Source organism: Ovis canadensis, chromosome 2 (genome assembly GCF_042477335.2).
Source record: "Ovis canadensis isolate MfBH-ARS-UI-01 breed Bighorn chromosome 2, ARS-UI_OviCan_v2, whole genome shotgun sequence".
Lineage (NCBI taxonomy): Eukaryota > Metazoa > Chordata > Mammalia > Artiodactyla > Bovidae > Ovis > Ovis canadensis.
In genome coordinates this window covers 166,886,760-166,909,179 of record NC_091246.1, presented here as the reverse complement: position 1 = coordinate 166,909,179, position 22,420 = coordinate 166,886,760, and the positions used below count along the sequence as shown (strand labels likewise).

The 22,420-nt window shown below is 38.6% G+C and overlaps 1 protein-coding gene across 16 annotated transcripts in view; it reads right to left on the bottom strand.

Annotated features, from left to right (window-relative positions):
- The window catches only part of ORC4 (origin recognition complex subunit 4), a 96,677-nt gene that overhangs the window by 68,684 nt on the left and 5,573 nt on the right, over nucleotides 1-22,420 (bottom strand). The gene's annotated exons all lie outside the window — the stretch shown is intronic.

Below are 22,420 nucleotides of genomic sequence, written 5' to 3'. Positions count from 1 at the left end.
GGATCTTCCAGACCCAGGAATCAAACCCAGGTCTCCTGCATTGCAGGCAGATTCTTTACCGACTGAGCTGTGAGGGAAACCCCCATCATTCTAAACGGCAGAAAGGGAAGAAGAACTAAAGAGCGTCTTCATGAGGGTTGAAGAAGTGAGCGAAAAAGCTCGCTAAAACTCAACATTCAGAAAACTAAGATCATGGCATCTGATCCCATCTCTTCACAGGAAATAGAAGAGGGAAAAGAGATTTTATTTTCCTGGGCTCTAAGAACACTGCGGCCAAGAAATTAAAAGACGTCTGCTCCTTGGAAGAAAAGCAATGACAAACCTAGACAGCTTATTAAAAAGCAAAGACATTAATTTGCCAACAAAGATCCGTATAGTCAAATCTATGGTTTTTCCAATAGACATGTATAGCTGTGAGAGTTGGACCATAAAGAAGGCTGGATGCCAAAGAATTGATGCTTTTGAACTGTGGTGTTGTAGAAATTCCTGAGAGTCCCTTGGACTGCAAGGAGATTCAACCAGTCCATCCTAAAGGAAATCAACCCTGCATGTTCATTACAAGGACTGATGCTGAAGCTGAAGCTCCAGTACTTTGGTGCGAAGAGTCAACTCATTAGAAAAGACTGATTCTGGGAAAGATTGAAGGCAGGAGGAGAAGGGGATTACAGAGGACGAGATGGTTGGATGGTATTACTATCTCAATGGACATGAGTTTAAGCAAGCTCTAGGAGATGGCGAAGGACAGGGAAGCCTAGTATGCTAAAGTTCACTGGGATGCAAAGAGTTGGACACGACTGAGTGACTGAACGACGACAAAAACTTTATGGCATTTAATTTTACACTATCTGCCTGGATATGATGCCAACAGCACAGGCAAAAGGAAAGAAAGATATATTTGGCTTCATGAAAAATTTAAACTTTGTTTATTAAAAGAAATTATTAACAGTGTAAAGGCAAGCCACAGAATGGGAGAAAATATTTGCAAATTACTTTGCAAATATCTGATAAGAGATTAAAAAATATATATATGAAAGTTAATACATATAAGACTCTTAAAACTCAGCAACAAAAAAATAACCTAATTCAAAAATGGGCAAAGGATTTGAATGAACATTTCTCCAGTACAGATATACAAATAAGCTCATTAAAGATGCTCAGTACCTCTAATTATTAGGAAAATTCAAATCAAGACTACAGTGAGATACCATACCCATTAGGTTGACTGCTGTATTAAAAACAAAAACAATAAAACAGAAAACAAGTGTTTAAGACAATGTGGAGATATGGGAGCCCTTACTACTGCTAGTTGAAAATGTAAAATGGTACTGCAGGCAGTGGAAAATAGTATGGCAGTTCCTCTAGTTACCATATGGCGTAGTCATTCCATCACTGGGTATATATATAAAGAACTGGGTATATAGGAAAAGAACATATTCTTGTTTACAGTAGCATTATTCACAACTGACGAAACATGGAAGCTGCCCACGTGTCCAATGATAGATAAATGGATAATCAAAATATGGTATATACATACAATGGAATGAGTGAAAGTGTTAGTTGCTCAGCTATGTCCAAGAGGGAAAAGAGATTTTATGTTCCTGGGCTCTAAGAACACTGCCGCCAAGAAATTAAAAGACGTCTGCTCCTTGGAAGAAAAGCAATGACAAACGTAGACAAACCTTTGCTACTTCAGGACTGCAGCCTGCCAGGCTCCTAGTCCATGGAATTCTCCAGGCAAGAATACAGGGGTGGGCAGCCACTCCCTCCTCCAGGGGATCTTCCAAATTTAGAGACTGATTAAATCTTAAAAAGGAAGGAAAATCTTATAACTTTTACATACAGATATTTATAAAAAATAAAATTTAGAACATATTTAATATATAAAATGATATTAATATCTTCACTTTGTCCATAAAGTGAGCATAGCATGTCATATCACTACCAGTAACCCAGGAGTCCTAAGGAAAGAGAGGGAGATCAGTAACAGCAGTTACAAGAGTACCATCACGTTTATTCACTCTCAGCTTATTTTAAAATAATGTAGGTATTTGGGGGAGAAGGCAATGGTACCCACTCCAGTACTCTTGCCTGGAAAATCCCATGGATGGAGGAGCCTGGTAGGCTGCAGTCCATGGGGTTGCTAAGAGTCAGACACGACTGGGCGACTTCACCTTCACTTTTCACTTTCCTGTGTTGGAGAAGGAAATGGCAACCGACTCCAGTGTTCTTGCCTGGAGAATCCCACAGATGGGGGAGCCTGGTGGGCTGCCGTCTATGGGGTCGCACAGAGTTGGACACGACTGAAGCGACTTAGCAGCAGCAGCAGGTATTTGGGCCCAGTTGGATGGAATTAATAAATTCAGTTGAGTTGGTGAACTAAGGTGCTGTTATGATGTTTTAAATGAAAGAAAAATGATTCAGGTGTTTTCCAATAAAATGCAGATCTTTCCTGGAAGGAAAACTGGCTGCGTGTTAAAAGCATGCTGCCTAGCAAAAATAAAACAAACAACCCCAAACAAAAATACTTTATAGAGAAAAGAAATCGCTTTTTGAAAGAAACTTGTACTGTGGAGAGAGCACTTGTTTTCACAACATTGAAAACAATGTTTTCACCTCTGATTTTGTCGTCAAAAATGCTGTATTATGTTTAAAAACTGTAGTATATATAAAAATTAAGTATAAAATAATATTGTGTATAAAAAGTATGTTATTACATATAAAAATTTGTATTATGTATAAAAATTCTCATACATATGCACTTAAAAGCACTTATAAAGAGGACTTCCTTACAGATAGTTGTACAAAGAGTATGAGTCAGTTTTATAATCATTTGTTAAAAACATCACTTTCCAATGAGTTTGCAAAAACAACTAATTTACATTAAAAAAACTAAAATTTATTAACAAAATTTCCACAAAACATTTTGTAAAACTGGAAGATGGGACTGAAAATTAAAAGCATACAAATGATCATTATTTTCTTGAATAACCTTTTGGTGAGGGGCAAAACTAAAGTTTCAACAGAGAAGCATATTTATGACAAGAACTCTTGGTGCATTAAAAAAAAAAAAGTAATACTATTCTACTTCTGATAAGGGCCGAAGAAAACACTGAAAATAATACTATTATCAACTTCCTCTAATTTAGATACAAGTTAAAAAATACAAATTCTACAACCGTTTATCTAATGTCCAACTCTGGCTGACATCTATCAAAGTAGAGTAAGAACGAACAAAAGATTAAAGCTTTGCCTCTCTTCAGTTAGAGAAATGTTTTTGATAAGATAAACATAAAATAATATAAAACAAGGGCATTTTAGAAAAAATCTGTGGGTGGTTTCCATGTTTTGTTAATGTTCTTTGAGATGAGACTTAGGTATTAATAAGAATAAATTTAAGCTATGTTTCAATCAGCTAGAATTAATTTTCACATCTCTTTCCACTTGGAGCATTTATACCAAGGTAAAGATTAAAATAGAGTTCAGGGAAATGTTGAAGGTGGAGGAAATAAGCAATAAAATAGGTATAAATTCCATGTTAACAGATAAGCAAACACATTTTTAGTATTCCTAAAAGGATCAGACTGAAAATGTTATCTATGAAATTATGCAGATTTAGTAAGTCAAGTTGGGAAACAGTTTTTGCTAAGATGTTTCCTAGATTTCCCCAGAGCTGAAGCATAACTCCACATAAAATAACAGCCTTTTGTGATTTCTAGATATTCTTGTCCATAGCAAACAAACTGGTAGTTGCTGACAATTTTATCTTTTTTCCCTCCTCATTTGTTCCCAGAGAATAAGATGAATCCAAGTTTTAATAATATTTAATCATATGATGACATGCTGCTTTCTTCACTAATATTAAAAGAAAAATATTTTATAATGTTTAATACTCAAAAACAACCATATGAAATGTTTGCAATTCTCCAGAAAAGCCATTCTATCTCTCACCTTTTGAGTTTTCAATACCGCATAGCAGTGTGCCTGGAACCACATATAAAAAGGGAGATATGCCCTAACACAAATACATGTATATCTATGCATAGATATATGTGCACAGATACTATACATACATATTTTAGTAAATGAATTTGTTTGTAAAGTATCTATTACAATCCTGACATCAAATATGCCCACTGAGTTGTTTCAGGGAACACAGTAGATCAACAGTCACAAAATAAGTAAACAACTGGGAAAATCATAGGTTTAATAACATAAAATCTTCAGGGGAAAAAAAGGCATTTATAAGTTACTACAGTGTTTTGTGATTATTAACCATGGAACATCCCTTGTGAATGATGAGAAGTATAAACTTTGCACTAGTGTAAAACTACATAAAAAAGAAGTAATATTGGGAGGATTTCTTTAAAACACATTATCGAAAAATAAAATATGTCTGCAAACAATCTAGAAACTCTTTCAGCTTTTGGAATGTACTATATCACTTTACTGGCACTGATTTACATTATAACTGTATCTTTCAGTGACTCTGCCTGAGACTGGAGTGCTATCCCTAAGTTAGGAAGATCCCCTGGAGAAGGAAATGGCAACCCACGCCAGTATTCCTGTCTGGAAAATCCCATGGACAGAGGAGCCTGGTGGGGTTATAGACCACGGGGTTGCAAAAGTCGGAACAACAATCACAACCACCAACAGTAGTTTATATTCTCTGAGTACAAAGAATTTGACTATCAATGTGCTAAATAGGAGGAGGAATTAAACTTGTGAATTAAAGCTAATTTTTTTTTTTTTTTTTGGAAAGAGTAAAGTATCAGACATGGGACTCAAGATTTAAGAAAGACCTGGGCACTAAAGCCAATGAGTAAACAGAGAACACACATAGGCTAATTTTATCTGAAAAGCTCTGAACCATTTATAAAGAAGCATTGCGTTTTTTTTAAAGATCAATCACTCCAGGGCATATGATCACTTGAGAAAAATGATGAATAGAATCCTCCCTACTATTAATATATTTTTTCCTTTGACATGCTCACACAGTTGAATTTATGTAAATATGCTACAACCCACTGAATTAATTAGCAAATGTTAATTAATAATGTTAATTATTTTAGAAGGAAAAACTGAAAATAACATTGCCTTAGAAAACATTCAAGAATTTCTAGAAATTACCCATGTGAACACAAATTCTTGGAATTTTCTCTAAAAACTTAAAGAACAGTATAATTCTAATGAGACTTTCACTCATGCAGGAATTAAAAGGAGACTAAATTCCTACAATCTGAGTACTAGGGCCAAAGAAATTATGTTTTCATATTGAAGCTCCAATAATTTGGCCACCTGATGTGAAGAGCTGACTCACTGGAAATGGTGATGCTGGGAAAGACTGAAGGCAAAAGAAGGGAGCAGCAAAGGATGAGATTGTTAGATAGCATCGCTGACTCAATGCACATGAATTTAAGCAAACTCTGGGACATACTGGAAGACAGAGGAGACTGGTGTGCTGCAGTCCAGTCCATGGGGTCACAAAGAGTTGGACATGACTTAGCAACTGAACAACAACAATGAATATAAAGGGCCCCCACCCCATCCCAAGAGCATGTTTAAGTAACTTTGTCGTAACAGCTGAAAATTTGAGTTTAAACATTTCTACTGTAATAAGATCTTAAAATAGTTGTTTTTTAAATTTTTTATGGGAGAGAATGTTAAAAAAATTTTGTTTGGTTTGGTTTTTTTGTTTTAAAAAGTCAGAACTTTTTGTTATACAATATTATACAATACAGAGAAAAGCATTATCCTTTTCATATTCTAAACTAGCGGAATGTGCAAAAAAACTTCCGTTATTCTTTGCATTGCAAAATAACCATTCATCATAATGACTTTAAGGCAAGAGAATATTCAAACTATCTTCATAAAAGTTATAGCCTCACTTAAAAAACAAAAAGACCACTAAATACAACGATCTCATTTTCTCAAAGGAAAAACCGAGACACAAGTTTACTCCTAGATTCAGTTGCAAGCAAATTTAGGTTAAGAACTAGGGTGCAATACATCTGTCCTTTACTGCAAGTCTTCCTAACCCCAAGGTTAAAGATCTGTCTGTGAGACAACGAATTAGTGACCAATTATGAGCAAATAGGTTCAAATATTGTTGTTGTTGTTGTTTATTTGTAAGTCCTCTTGACTCTTTCGGGGAAGGCAATTGCAACCCACTCCAGTACTCTTGCCTGGAAAATCCCATGGACGGAGGAGCCTGGTAGGCTGCAGTCCATGGGGTCACGAAGAGTCAGACACTACTGAGTGACTTCACTTTCACTTTTCACTTTCATGCACTGGAGAAGGAAATGGCAACCTACTCCACTGTTCTTGCCTGGAAAATCCCAGGGACGGCGGAGCCTGATAGCCTGCCGTCTATGGGGTTGCCCAGAGCTGGACACGACTGAAGCGACTTAGCAGCAGCAACTTAGCAGCTTGACACTTTTGAAACCCCGTGGACTGTAGCCCACCAGGATCCTTTAATCCAAGGGATTTCCCAGGCAAGAATACTGGAGTCCCACTTTCTTCTCCAGGGGATCTTCCTGACCCAGGGATCAAACCTGTGTCTCCTCTATTGGCAGGCGGGTTCTTTACCACTGAGCCTAAGGAAGCCCAGGTTCAAATATACTGTCTCCTATACTGATACTATTATTTATACAACTTTTCTCATGTATACACCTTTCTCTCTGCTGAGAAAACACTATTCCTTAACTACAGATGTAAGGAAAACAATAAAATTCATCCTCATTCAAACAAAAAATGCCCAACCACCATAAACTAAAGGACCAGTCGCATTAACCAGCTACAGGGAGAACTCAGTACTCTAGTTGAAAAACACTTAAATACATCCTGACTAATCCATTTCCTAATTCTTAAATAAGACAGAGCTAGCTCCTGATAGCCAGATTATTCCTTAAAAAGGCAGCAGGTAAACAAACATGGAATCTCCAACACTGGATTTATGGTACAATCTACCTGTTAACTTAAAAAACAGTCTTTTCTAAGTAAACACAAGACAGTACACAGGGGAAAGTCTTTTCTCCCCAGGAGGTAGACAAGACTGTATAACAATGAGTCAAACTTAATGAAAGTGCAGGCTCAGAACCACAGGCTTCCCCTTTAAGCAAGCTGACTGAGTATACCACTTTACCTTGACTTCCTTGGAAACGCCACAGAAGAAACAATAATAAAAAGGACATTATCTATGCCATCTGGAAAGCAAAAGAGCTGAGTTAACCAAAGTGTTAAAGAATTTCTATAGGATATAAAGCACATGAATTAAAAATCCACTAGGATAGAGGACGTTACAACCCAGTATTAGTAAAAGAAAACTTAAAAAAAAATTAAGTTTGCTTAGCAGAACTCCAGAATAACTGTAAGATCTAAAGTAGCAGGACAGGGAACTCCCTGGCAGTCCAGTGGTTAGCACGCTGTGCTGTTACTGCTGGGGGTCAGGTTTGATCCCTGCATGGGGAACTAATATCCCACAAGAAATACTGCCAAAATATAAATAAAGGAACAGCAGGACACAGATCACAAAGACAAGGAAAGTGAATGGTGGTAAAGAAGTATACCAATACCCAACTTTGAATACTCAGAAGCTCCATTAATATCAACTAAAGGCAACACTTACAATTACGCTAAACAGCAAGTAATAAGTCATCAGGCTTCTCTGGAAGCTCAGCTGGTAAAGAATCTGCCTGCAATGCAGGAGATCCCGGTTCGAGTCCTCAGTTGGGAAGATCCCCTGGAGAAGGGATAGGATACCAAACTTCAGTATTCTTGGGTTTTCCCTGGGGTTCAATTAGTAAAGATTCCACCTGCAAGGCAGGAGACCTGGGATTGATCCCTAGGTTGGGAAGATTCCTGGAGGAGGACATGGCAGCCAACTCCAGTATTCTTGCCTGGAGAATGCCCATGGACACAGGAGTCTGGCTGGCTACAGTCCATGGGGTCAAAAGAGTTGAGCATGACGGAGCAACTAACCACAGTGCAGCACAGTAAGTCTTCAGCAAGCAACATAAAGCAAGACATGCACATTAAAATGATGTATATAACATAACAACATTTAAGAATTTATCTCGATTTGTTGTTGTTCAGTTCCTCAGTCACGTCTGACTCTTTGCAATCCCAAGGACTGCAGCACACCAGGCTTCCCTGTTCTTCACTATCTTCCCGAGTTTGCTCAAACTCATGTTCATTTAGTCAATGATGCCATCCAACCATCTCATCATGTCGCCCCCTTCTCCATCTGTCCTCAATCTTTCTCAGGATCAGGGTCTTTTCCAATGAGATGGCTCTTTACATCAGATGGCCAAAGTACTAGAGCTTCAGCTTTAGCATCAGTCCTTCTAATGAATATTCAGAGTTGACTTCCATTAGGATTGACTGGTTTGATCTTCTTGCAGTCGAAGGGACTCTCAAGTATCTTCTCCAACATCACAGTTCAAAGCATCAATTCTCCAGTGCTCTGCCTTCTTTATGGTCCAACTCTCACACCCATACATGACTATTGGAAAAACCACAGCTTTGACCATACAGACCTTTGTTGGCAAAGTGATGTCTCTGCTTTATAATATGCTGCCTAGTTTGGTCATAGCTTTCCTTCCAAGAAGCAAGCATCTTTTAATTTCATGGCTGCAGTCACCATTTGCAGTGATTTTGGAGCCCAAGAAATAAAGTCTGTCACTGTTTCCCTTGTTTCCCCATCTATTTGTCACGCGGTTATGGGACTGGATGCCATGATCTTAATTTTTTGAATGCTGAGTTTTAAGCTGGCTTTTTCACTCTCCTCTTTCACCTTCATCACAGAGGCTCTATTTCCTCTTCACTTTCTGCCATTAGGGTGGTGCCATCTGCGTATCTGAAGTTAAACAGCAAATTTCAACAATGTAAAACCACAATTACTTTTGCACTAACCTAATATTTATGAAGCTGGTTTTAGAAAAGGCAGAGGGACCAGAGATCAAATTGCCAACATCCACTGGATCATGGAAAAAGCAAGAGAGTTCCAGAAAAACATCTATTTCTGCTTTATTGACTATGCCAAAGCCTTTAACTGTGTGGATCACAATAAACTGTGAAAAATTCTGAAAGAGATGGGAATACCAGACCACCTCACCTGCCCCTTGAGACATCTGTATGCAGGTCAGGAAGCAACAGTTAGAACTGGACATGGAACAATAGACTGGTTCCAAATAGGAAAAGGAGTACATCAAGGCTGTATATGGTCACCCTGCTTATTTAACTTATATGCAGAGTACATCATGAGAAACAGTGGGCTGGAAGAAGCACAAGCTGGAATCAAGACTGCTGGGAGAAATATCAATAACCTCAGACATGCAGATGACACGACCCTTATGGCAGAAAGTGAAGAGGAACTAAAAAGCCTCTTGATGAAAGTGAAAGAGCAGAGTAAAAAGGCTGGCTTAAAGCTCAACATTTAGAAAACGAAGATCATGGCATCCAGTCCCATCACTTCATGGCAAATAGATGGGGAAACAGTAGAAACAGTGTCAGACTTTATTTTTGGGGGCTCCAAAGTCACTGCAGATGGTGACTGCAACCATGAAATTAAAAGACGCTTACTCCTTGGAAGAAAAGTTATGACCAACCTAGATAGTATATTCAAGAGCAGACACATTACTTTGCCGACTAAGGTCTGTCTAGTCAAGGCTATGGTTTTTCCTGTGGTCATGTATGACCACAGGAGAGAGTTGACAGTGGACTGTGAAGAAGGCTGAGCACTGAAGAATTCATGCATTTGAACTGTGGTGTTGGAGAAGACTCTTGAGAGTCCCTTGGACTGCAAGGAGATCCAACTAGTCCATACTGAAGGAGATCAGCCCTGGGATTTCTTTGGAAGGAATGATGCTAAAGCTGAAGCTCCAGTACTTTGGCCACCTCATGCGAAGAGCTGACTCACTGGAAAAGACTTTGATGCTGCGAGAGATTGGGGGCAGGAGGAGAAGGGGACGACCCAGGATTAGATGGCTGGATGGCATCATGGACTCGATGGACGTGAGTCTGAGTGAACTCCGGGAGTTGGTGATGGACAGGGAGGTCTGGTGAGCTGCAATTCATGGGGTCACAAAGAGTCGGACACAACTGAGCGACTGAACTGAACTGAATACTTATGGAGAGTGACTTCTGAGGATAGAAGTTTTGACTTTCCCTGGATCACCTGCTCTGGGTGAAGCTAGCTGCCTTGTAAGACAGTAAGGCAACGCGACAAAGACGTCTTCATGGTAAGGAACTGAGGAGTCAGTAGTAACTTGCCAATAACATGAGTTAACCAGTTCGGATACACATTTTCCACCTCCTGTCAAGCCTTCAGATGACTGCAACTACAGCTAACATCTTAACTATAACCCATGAGACACCAAGAGCCACAAGCATCTATCTAAGCTGTTCCTGAATTCCTGATCCACAGAAACTATGTGGGAAAATAAATATTTTTTTAAGCAATTACTGACTGTAACTATTTTAGAGTAGTTTGCTACATAGCAACAAATAAGTAATACCCCTCTCCTTCAGAATTTATTAAAAACATAAAAGTAATGATAATCCAGTTGCTGATACCAAGAATCAGTCATGAATACTGTAAACTTCCTCTTCAAAAAAAAGAAAGAAAGACAAAACGACAAAAATGCCCCCAAATCTAGAGGATATGACCAAGGTAAAACAGAGAAAAGCTTACAATATTTGTGAGATACAATTTAGTCTTTATCACTGGTCTCTGGCACAGAGCTTCAGAAACCCTTGCAATTTTCTAAGTGATGAGAGCACCAGGAGGATTTTTTTGCTTTAATATTTGGTTACTGAAACCAGTTATTAACACGCGGATCCTAAAACTCCAGTGATTTCCTGGGTAATAAGAGTATCTTTTGTTCTAATGAGATGACTCAATGGGCTCCTGCATGTGTCCTGCATGAGGGCTAGTCAGCAGGAAGACCAATTCATGATTAGAAGCTTGGAATTTTTGGCCATGCCTCCCTCTGGAGTAGGGAGAAAGGCGTTAATGATTCATTGTGAGAAATGGAGTTAATGGTTCATCATGCCTATGTAATGAAGCCTCCTCCATGAAAATCCCAAAACATACTGGTTTTAAAGAACTTCTGGGTTGGTGAACATGTGAACACTTGAGAAGTGTAGCGGCCACTCTGAGATGGTGTCAGAGTTCCACTTCCACTTCCTCATACCCTGCTATATGTATCTTTTCCAAACGATTGTTCCTCAGCTACATCCTTTCATAAAAAACTGGTTATTTAGTAAGTAAAACGTTTCTCTGAATTTTATGAGCCACTTGGGCAAATAAATCAAGCCCAAAAAGGGAGAGACAAAACCAGACAAAGCATAAAAAACTTCCAAAGACAAAGCTCACACAAAAACCATAGAGAGAAACAAAGACTCTGACTCAAATATTTATTAGCAAATATGTAATCAAGAGCATCTTTGAAAATGCTAGAAACCTGGTTCTTTAATCTGACATAGGATAGATACCAAAAATCCAGTATAAACAGTTTTGCAAATAAAATTATGAACAATATGTTCACTGTTGTTATTTGCAAAGTTGTGTCCAACTCTTTTGTGATCCCATGGACTGTAGCCCATCAGGACTCTCTGTTCACAGGATTTCCCAGGCAAAACTGCTGGAGTGGGTTGTCATTTCCTTCTCCAGGGGATTTTCCCAACCTAGGGTTCAAACTTGTATTTCCTGCATTGGCAGGCAGATTCTTTCCCATTGTGCCACCATGGAAGCCCAATATATTCACTACTATCACTACCAATATTTAATAGCTTTCTAGAGAAAACAAGAAACAACAAAAACTCACTAACCCAAGTTTAAGTGGTTCCTATATATGAGTTTAAATATTACCACTCTTTCCAATAAAAGTTAGACTGTAAGATTTCTTTAAAGTGAAAACGCTCAATTTAAGTAACCACACTATCAATTTAACCACTGGAACAAAACGATTATTTACTTTGTTAAATTATGTATGTTTACTGATAGAAATGTACAAATTTGTTAATCAGAGTTTATTGTATAATTAAGCATCTGTAAGTAGCTCTTGTTTCAGTGATTAACGAATGGAATATATTATAACAATATTATGGTAGTAAACTGTAAAGTTTCATTGTTTAACATTCCACTTATTAAAATTATTAAGTATTACTCTAATATTAGTAAAAAATAACTTAGAGAAATAAAATATCTTTAAAATGCAGCTCTTTCTTAAAACTAAATAAAAAAGATTAAATGAGATATTATTTGGGGGACACAAAAGTGTTTCATTTCAGTTGAGACAAATACTTAGGGTTGGTGACATTGTGGTTAATGGAACCAACACACAATAATGTCACAAACACACATTACTAGAAGTCACAATTTCACTGTTTTCTGTTCAGCAATTCCACTTTAAGAATCTACTCAAAAGAAATAATTACAGATATGCACAGTTCAGTTCAGTCACTCAGTTGTATGACTCTTTGCGACCCCATGAATTGCAGCACGCCAGGCCTCCCTGTCCATCACCAACTCCCGGAGTTCACTCAAACTCACGTCCATCGAGTTGGTGATGCCACCCAGCCATCTCATCTTCTGTTGTCCCCTTCTTCTCCTGCCCCCAATCCCTCCCAGCATCAGGGTCTTTTCCAATGAGTCAACTCTTCACATGAGGTGGCCAAAGTATTGGAGTTTCAGCCTCAGCATCAGTCCTTCCAAAGAATACCCAGGACTGATCTCCTTTAGAATGGATTGGTTGGGTCTCCTTGCAGTCCAAGGGACTCTCAGGAGTCTTCTCCAACACCACAGTTCAAAAGCATCAATTCTTCGGTGCTCAGCTTTCTTCACAGTCCAACTCTCACATCCATACATGACCACTGGAAAAACCATTACCTTGACTAAACGGACCTTTGTTAGCAAATGTCTCTGCTTTTGAATATGCTATCTAGGTTGGTCATCACTTTTCTTCCAAGGAGTAAGTGTCTTTTAATTTCATGGCTGCAATCACCATCTGCAGTGATTTTGGAGCTCAAAGAAATAAAGTCTGACACTGTTTCCACTGTTTCCCCATCTATTTCCCATGAAGTGATGGGACTGGATGCCATGATCTTCGTTTTCTAAATGTTGAGCTTTAAGCCAGCTTTTTCACTCTCCTCTTTCACTTTCATCAAGAGGCTTTTTAGTTCCTCTTCACTTTCTGCCATAAGGGTCGTGTCATCTGCATATCTGAGGTTATTGATATTTCTCCCAGCAGTCTTGATTCCAGCTTGTGCTTCTTCCAGCCCAGCGTTTCTCATGATGTACTCTGCATATAAGTTAAATAAGCAGGGTGACAATATACAGCCTTGACATACTCCTTTTCCTATTTGGAACCAGTCTATTGTTCCATGCCCAGTTCTAACTGTTGCTTCCCGACCTGCATATAGGTTTCTCAAGAGGCAGGTCAGATGGTCTGGTATTCCCATCTCTTTCAGAATTTTCCAGTTTCTTGTGATCCATGCAGTCAAAGGCTTTGGCATAGTCAATAAAGCAGAAATAGATGTTTTTCTGGAACTCTCTTGCTTTTTCCATGATCCAGCAGATGTTGGCAATTTGATCTCTGGTTCCTCTGTCTTTTCTAGAACCGGCTTGAACATCACAAATACTTAACTAAAATGATGTTTAATGTAGCTCTGGCTATGAACAATAAAATATCCAACAGTAGAAAATTAGTTTTGTGTTTTTTTTCCCACAATAGAAACACAATGAGACACAACTGCTCTTCAACTATAGTCCTGATGAATTTGCTTTAAGAAACAGCAACAACAACATGCAATTTTTTGTTTAAAAATGATCAAGCCTCTCTGTCTAGATGGAAGAAGCTTGGAGGTTGATACTCTTGTCCTTACAAGAAAAAAGCTGAACAAAGTAAAAAACAACAACTCGCTGTCGATCCATCCATAGGAGAATAAGGCCATAAGACAAACTGTTTCCTTCAAAATTAGCGACATATGTGCAGATACAGAGGCTGACGGCTTACTGGAGCAGAAGCTAGGAAACATAAATTACACTGAAGCCAGACCCAAGGTATGAAAACCTAAAATGTAATTGACAAACTGCTGGAGACTCAATGTAGTTTAAGTTAAAAACTCCCAGAGGACCCATTCTTAGGGAGGTCTCCAAACTTTACTTAATTTTATCTCCAAGAACATTGCTAGGTTCTCAGAGAAGACCAGGGAAAAATCTCCTTTTGCTTCAAAAGGTGTAAGGGAAAAGTACCAACACTGAAATACATCCAAGAGCATTCTGTCCTCTTTAACAGGGCTTGCCCCAATACGAAACTATTTACCAGCGCCTTAATGACCTGAGGGGAAAAAATATAGAATTCTAGAGAAGGCAATGGCACCCCATTCCAGTCCTAGTCCTCTTGCCTGGAAAATCCCATGGATGGAAGAGCCTGGTAGGCTGCAGACCATGGGGTTGCTACTAGTCGGACACAACTGAGCGACTTCACTTTCCTTTTTCACTTTCATGCATTGGAGAAGGAAATGGCAACCCACTTCAGTGTTCTTGCCTGGAGAATCCCAGGGATGGGGGAGCCTGGTGGGTTGCTGTCTATGGGGTCGCACAGAGTCGGAGGTAACTGAAGCAACTTAGCAGCAGCAGCAGCCCCTTGTAGTCTTCTTGGCTCACCTAAAGAGCTTAATGTGTGTTATGTTGGAGGGTGGAGGAAGGGAGCTGAGAGGCAATGTAACCAAAGAATGAATCAAAACTTAATAACAGAAATGAAAACAGTGGCACAGGAAAAAATGGTACAATTGATATGCTGAAAATGTAGTAATGATTAGATAAAGAATGTTATAAAGGACAGAAGTGATGAATTGGAAGCATTCTGTTAAATGACACATACTGTCTATTAAACAGTATAGGTATAGTTTTATTTGAAAGTGGACCTGGATTGCTTATAAATCTATACTGCAAATACTACAGCAACCACTGAAAGAAGTTTTTAAAAAGTATAATTTATAGCTTGAAAGAGGAAAAGAACCTGAATGCAAAATGCCTGGTTAAAACCAAAGAAGGCATTTACTCTATCAGTAATGACTTTATATGTCAGTGATCTAAATAAATAGACCAATTAAAATAGTAGGTAAAAAAAACAAGCAACAACCTTATGTTCTCTATAAAAAAATCACCTTTAATAATGACACAAAGTACAAAAATGGAAGACATACAATAATCCAAAAAGAGTTTAAGTAACTATATTAAATTTAGATTAAGCAAGCAGCAGCACCAGGAATAAAGACACATTACTACTGATAAAGTAATTAACTCCCCAATAAGACAATACATATTCTTCTGAAGTTCACACATCACATTCACCAAGACAGACTGTATTCTGGGCCATGTGTGCTGGTCACTCAGTCGTGTCCGACTCTGTGCAACCCCATGGACTGTAGCCTGCCAGGCTGCTCTGTCCATGGGATTCTCCAGGCAAGAATACTGGAGTGGGTTGCCATTCCATTCTCCAAATCTGGGCCATAAACACAACTAAAACTTATAAGAATAGAAATTATGTTAAAGTATATTCTAATACCATGATGGAAATAAACTAGAAATGAATAATAAAAAGAGAGCTTAAAAAAATAACAATACAGAGTTTAAAGGTCACGAAAGAAAAGTCAAAACCTTATATGACAACGCTTTTTGTGTGTCTGAGTTCAAAGTCATTCCAGATGCCTTAGACAGCCAAATGTCTGATCTCCAGATAACTGAGGCATTTCCATACGTAGATAGTATTCTGTTTTAGAGCATTCTGCTGCAAGGGACTAGTGCCTGCATACCCAGGGGATGACCTGGTCTACACAGGCTTCATAGGCTATGGCAAGTCCAGTCTGCTATCCAAGCTCTGCAGTGAAAGCCTTGATGGCATTCTGTTCACCACAGGTCTTAAAAGCAGTGCCATTTCCAAATGCCATCTTGAACGTCAAAGAACTTGGAGGAGAGAGTGGCCAAGATGGCAGAGTACAAAGATCCTGAGCTTACCTCCTCTCATGAGAACACCAAAATCACACTAACCGCAGGAACAATCATATATGAAAAAGACTGGAACCTGCCAAAAAAGACCTTCTACAACTAAAGACATAAAGAAGGAGCCACAAGATGGGTAGAAAGGCAGACTTGTGATATAATCAAATCACATTTCCCCCAGGTAGGTGACCCACAAAATGGAGAATAATTATATTGCACAGGTTCTACCATAGGCATGAGAGTTGAGTTCCATGTCGGCTCCCAAGCCCAGGGGTCCAGCACCAGGAAAATGAGCCTGGAGAGCGTTTGGCTTTGAAGGCAAGCAGGTTTAATTGCACAAGCCCCACAGGGCTGGGAGAAATTCTTGAAAGGTGAACACAAAAAACCATGCACACTGGGATCCAGCACAAAAACAGTAACTTGACAAAGCCAGGGTCAGACCTACTTAATGATCTCAGAGTCTCCTCCAGAGACAGCAAGAGGCTGCAGCTCACCCTGGGGACATATGACACTGGTAACTGACATATTTGGGAATATTTAACTACATGTACCCTAATGTTCATTGCAGCACTATTTACAATAGCCAGGACATGGAAGTAACTTAGATGTCCATCAACAGAATAGATAAGGAAGTTGTGATACATATACAAAATGGAATATTACTCAGCAAAGAAAAGATATGCATTTGAGTCAGTTCTAATGAGGTGAATGAACATAGACCCTATTATACAAAGTGAAGTAAGTCAGAAAGACAATGTCATGTATTAATGCATATATATGCAATCTACAAAGACAGCATTGATAATCCTACTTGCAGGGCATCAAAGGACACACAGACATTTTAGACACAGTGGGGGAATGAGTGAGTGGGATGATTTGAGAGAATAACATTGAAACACATACATATGTAAAACAGATAGCTAATGGAAGTTCAGTGTATGATGCTGGGATCACAAAACCAATGCTCTGTGACAAGATAGAGGGGTGGGATGGAAAAGGAGGTAGGAGGGGGTTTCAAGAGGGTGAGGACATACATAGACCTAATGGTGATTCATATGACAAACACCATCACAATGATGTAAAGTAATTTTTTATCTTCTAATTTTAAAAAATAAATAAAAATGAAAACTAAAAGCTGGTTCTTTGAGAAGATAAAATAAACTTTTAGCCAGACTCATCAAGAAAAAGAAGACCCAAATTAATAAAGTCAGGAATGAAAACAGACAAGTTACAACCGACACAACAAAAATATAAAAGATCATAAGAGACTACTACTACAACCAATTTTACGCCACTAAAATGGAAACAATTCCATTTCCCATCACATCAAAAACAATAAAATACCTGGGAATAAACCTAACTAAAGAGGCAAAAAACTTGTACTACAAAAACTATAAGACTGATGAAATAAACTGAAGATGACCCATAAAGATGGAAAGATATAACATGTTCTTGAACTGGAAGAATCAATACTATTAAAATGACCATACTCCCAAGGCATTTTACAGATTCAATTAAATCCCTATTAAATTACCAATGGTATTTTTCACAGAACTAGAATAAACAATTTTAAGCATCGCATGGAAAAATAAAAGACCCTAAAGAGCAAAAACAATCTTAAGAAAGAATACTTAGAGGAATCATGCTCCTTGACTACAGACTATGTTACAAAAATACAGTAGTGAAAACAGTACTGTACTAGCACAAAGAGAGACACACAGGTAAATGGAGCAGGATAGAAAGTCCAGAAATAAATGCCCACACCTCTGGGCATTAGCCTGATGAATTAATCTATGACAAAGGAGGCAAGAATATATACTGGAGAAAGTCTCTTCAGCAATTGGAAGTGGGAAAGCTAGACAGCTACATGCAGAAGAATTAAATTAGAACATTTTCTAAAATCATATACGAAATAAGTTCAAAATGGGTTAAAGAGGAAAACATAGGCAGAACAGTCTCTGACATAAAATTAGCAACAGTATTTTTTGGATCTCCTAGAGTGGCTCAGATGGTAAAGCGTCTGCCTACAATGTGGGAGACCCAGGTTCGCTCCCTGGGTTGGGACGATCCCCTGGTGAAGGAAATGGCAACCCACTCCAGTATTCTTGCCTGGAAAATCCCATGGGCGGAGGAGCCTGGTAGGCTACAGTCCATGGGGTCTAGAAGAGACACAGACACAACTGAGGGACTTCACTTTCACTTTCAGAGCAATGGAAATAAGAGAAGAAAAAAAAAAAAGCAAATGATACCTAATGAAACTTAAAAGCTTTTGTACATCAAAGGAAGTCATAAACAAAATTAAAGGACAAGCGGACTAGGAAAATATATTTGCAAATGATGGAACCGACAACGGATTAACTTCCAAAATATATAGCACAAAACAAACAAACAAAAACCCAGTCAAAAAATAGGCAGAAGACCTAAAGAGACGTTTCTCCAAAACAGGTACACAGATCTCCAACAGGCACACGAAAAAATGCTCAACCCAGTCAACCGTTAGAGAAATAAAATTCAAAACTACAGTTTATAAGCTATTACTTTATGCAGAGACTTCTGCACAATAAAGGACAGAAACAATATGGACCTAACAGAAGCAGAAGATATTAAGAAGAGGTGGCAAGAGTACACAGAAGAACTATACAAAAAAGATCTTAATGACCCAGATAACCACAATGGTGTGATCACTCACCTAGAGCCAGACATCCTGGAGTGTGAAGTTCAAGTGGCCTTAGGAAGCATAACCATGAACAAAGCTAGTGGAGGTGATGGTTGAGCTATTTCAAATCCTGAAAGATGAGACTGTTAAAGCACTCATTATACCAGCAAATTTGGAAAACTCAGCAGTGGCCACAGGACTGGAAAATGTCAGTTTTCATTCTGATCCCAAAGAAGGGCAATGTTAAAAGAGTGTTCAAATTACTGCACAAGTGCACTCATTTCACATGCTAGCAAACTAATGCTAATACTCCTTCAAGCTAGGTTTTAATACTACGTGAATGAGAACTTCCAGATGTACAAGCTGGATTTTGAAAAGGTAGAGGAACCAGAGACCAAAATGCCAACATTCATTGGATCATAGAAAAGCTATAGAATTCCAGAAAAACATCTACTTCTGCTTCATTGACTATGCTAAAGCCTTTGAATGTGTAGATCACAACAAACTGTGGAAAATTCTTCAAGAGATGGGGAAAAACAGACCACCTGATCTACCTCCTGAGAAACCTGCATGTAGGTCAAACAGCCAACAGTTAGAACCAGATACGGAATAACAGACTGGTTCCAAACTGAGAAAGAAGTATGTCCCGGCTTTACATTGTCACTCTGCTTATTTAACTTCTATGCAGAGTACATCATGTGAAATGCCAGGCTGGATGTAGCACAAGCTGGAATCAAGACTGTGGGGAGAAATATCAGTAACCTCAGATATGCAGATGACACCATCTTTATGACAGAAAGTGAAGGGGAATTAAAGAGCCTCTTGATGAAGGTGAAAGAGGAGAGTGAAAAAGCTGGCTTAAAACTCAACATTCAAAAAATGAGATCATGGCATCAGGTCCCATCACTTCATGGCAAATAAACGGAGAAACAATGGAAACAGTGAAGGGTTTTATTTTCTTGGGCTCCAAAATCACTGAGGATGGTGAGTGCAGCCATGAAATTAAAAGACACTTGCTCCTTGGAAGAAAGGCAATGACAAACCTAGACAGCATATTAAAAAGCAGAGACATGACTTTCCAGACAAAGGTCCATTCCGTCAAAGCTATAGTTTTTCCAGTAGTCATGTACAGATGTGAGAGCTGGACAATAAAAAAGGTGGAACACGGAAGAACTGATGCCCTCGAACCGTGGTGCTGGAGAAGACTCCCTTGAACAGCAAAGAGGTCAAACCAATCAATCCTGAAGAAAATCAACCCTTATTATTCACTGGAAGAACTGATCCTGAAGCTCCAATATCTGGCCACCTGATGCAAAGAGCTGACTCACTGGAAAAGACCCTGATGCTGGGAAAGATTGAAGGGAGGAGGAGAAGAAGACAACAGAGATGAGATGATGAAGAATGGCATCACCAACTCAATGGACACGAGTTCGGGAGATGGTGAAGGACTTGGAATCCTGGCATGCTGCAGTCCATGGGGTTGCAGAGTTAGACACACCTGAGTGACAGAAAACGAGTTATCACCTCACATAGGTCAGAATGGCTATCAACAACAGTCTACAAGCAATAAATGTTGGAAATGGTGTGTAGAAAAGGGAATCCCCTTACATTGTTTGTGTGGAACGTAAGTTCCACAGCCAGCATGGAGAACAGTATGTAGAGTCCTTAAAAAAGTAAAAATAAAGTTACTGTATGATCCAGAGATGTGACTCCTGTGTATATTTCTAGAAATATCATTTATCACTGGGGATCAAAACGACAATCTATACCTGTAAGAATGATTAAATCCAGAACTTCCCATTGGTGAAGTGGATAAAAATCTGCCTGCTAATGTTGAGGACACTGATTCCCGGTCTGGGAAAATTCCACGTCTTGGAGCAACTAGGCTTGTGGCCCACAACTACTGAGCCTGTGTACTGCAACTACTAAAGCTCAGGTACCCTTGAGTTCACACGCCTAGAGCCTGTGATCCACAACAATAGAAGCCACTGCAATGAGAAGTCCATACACCACAATGAAGAGTAGTACCTGCATGCCACAATTAGAGAAAGCACAGCCAACAAACAAATTAAGTGACTAAATCCAAAACAATGGATTGTTTGGATCAAATGCTAGGATGCTGCTGCTGCTAAGTCGCTTCAGTCATGTCCAACTCTGTGTGACCCCATAGACGGCAGCCCACCAAGCTCCGTCGTCCCTGGGATTCTCCAGGCAAGAACACTGGAGTGGGTTGCCATTTCCTTCTCCAATGCGTGAAAGTGAAGTCGCTCAGTTGTGTCCGACTCTTAGCGACCCCGTGGTCTGCAGCCTACCAGGCTCCTCCGCCCATGGGATTTTCCAGGCAAGAGTACTGGAGTGGGGGTGCCACTGCCTTTTCCAATGCTAGGATGACATGAAGTAATTAGAATTCTGATTTACTGCTGACTGGAGTGCAAAATGGTACGTACACTCACTTTGGTAGGCAGTTTGGAAGTTTCTTACAAAACTAAATGTACTTATCACATAATCTAACAATCAGGAACATTGTTATTTTACCCAGGTGAATTAAAAACTTTTGTCCACATACAGACTTGCATCTGAATGTTTATGACAACTTCTGTCATAAATGCCAAAATCTGGAAGACCAAAATGTCCTTCAGTGGGTATATGGATAAACAAATTGTGATACATCCATCAGATGAAATATTCAGTGCTAAAATGAACTGAGCTATCAAGTCATGAAAAGAAATGGAAAAGACTTGGGAGGCATATTGCCAAGGGAAAAAGCCAATCTGAAAAAGGTAGACACTGTATGATTCCAACTATATGACAATTTTGAAAAAGCAAAACTAGGGAGATCATGAAAAAATCATTAGTTGCCAAGAGTTCAAGGCATGAATGGGAGAACAGAACACAAGGGACTTTTAGAGAAGTTAAACTATTCTGTATGATACCGTCAGGGCAGATATATGTCATTACACATTTGTCAGAACCCATAATGTTAAATTCAAAGAGGGAACCTTAATGTAAGCTATAAACTTTGATTAATAATTATACATCAATACTGGTTCATCAATTGCAACAAATGTACCACACTAAGGTAAGATATTAATAATAAAGGAAACTAGGTTATAGTAAGATGAGCTGGGTGAGTTTGGCTATATAGCAATTCACTGTACTCTATACTCAGTTTTTCTGGAAAACAAATCAAAACCCCCATATTCGTTAAAAAATTTAAAAGAAAGAAAAAAAGGCACACTCAAAGTCAAAATCTGTGAAAATATCAGGTGGGAATAAAATCTTATAAAAGATTTGTGAAAATGAAATGTAAGAACAAAGGCAGTCTAAGTCAGTAAGACAGATAATCTACAAAATCTATAAAATGAAGAAAAAAAAATGTACAGGCAAAATCTGCTTTAGCAGATTGTTACCCTACAGGAATATCTGCAAAACAATGAACGCTAATTCAAGGGAAATGCTAGCTACTCTAAAGCTACTTTAAGATTAATTCATCTGTTTGCTGTTGTTTTTAAAAATCAGATGCTGGAAGAGCATTTATATAGGGAAAGTGAAATTTTTTAATATTTTATTTTAAAGAGAAGTAACACTGATCAAGGCATTATACAAGAACACAGCTCCCAGAGGCTGGCAGATTTCTGTAATATAAAGCAAATAAGTATCATAATATTTTATACAAGTATGTAATACAATGGAAAGATGCTAGCTAAATATTATTTCTTTTAAAAGTATACAACAAAACTCTATAATCCAGTTTTGTT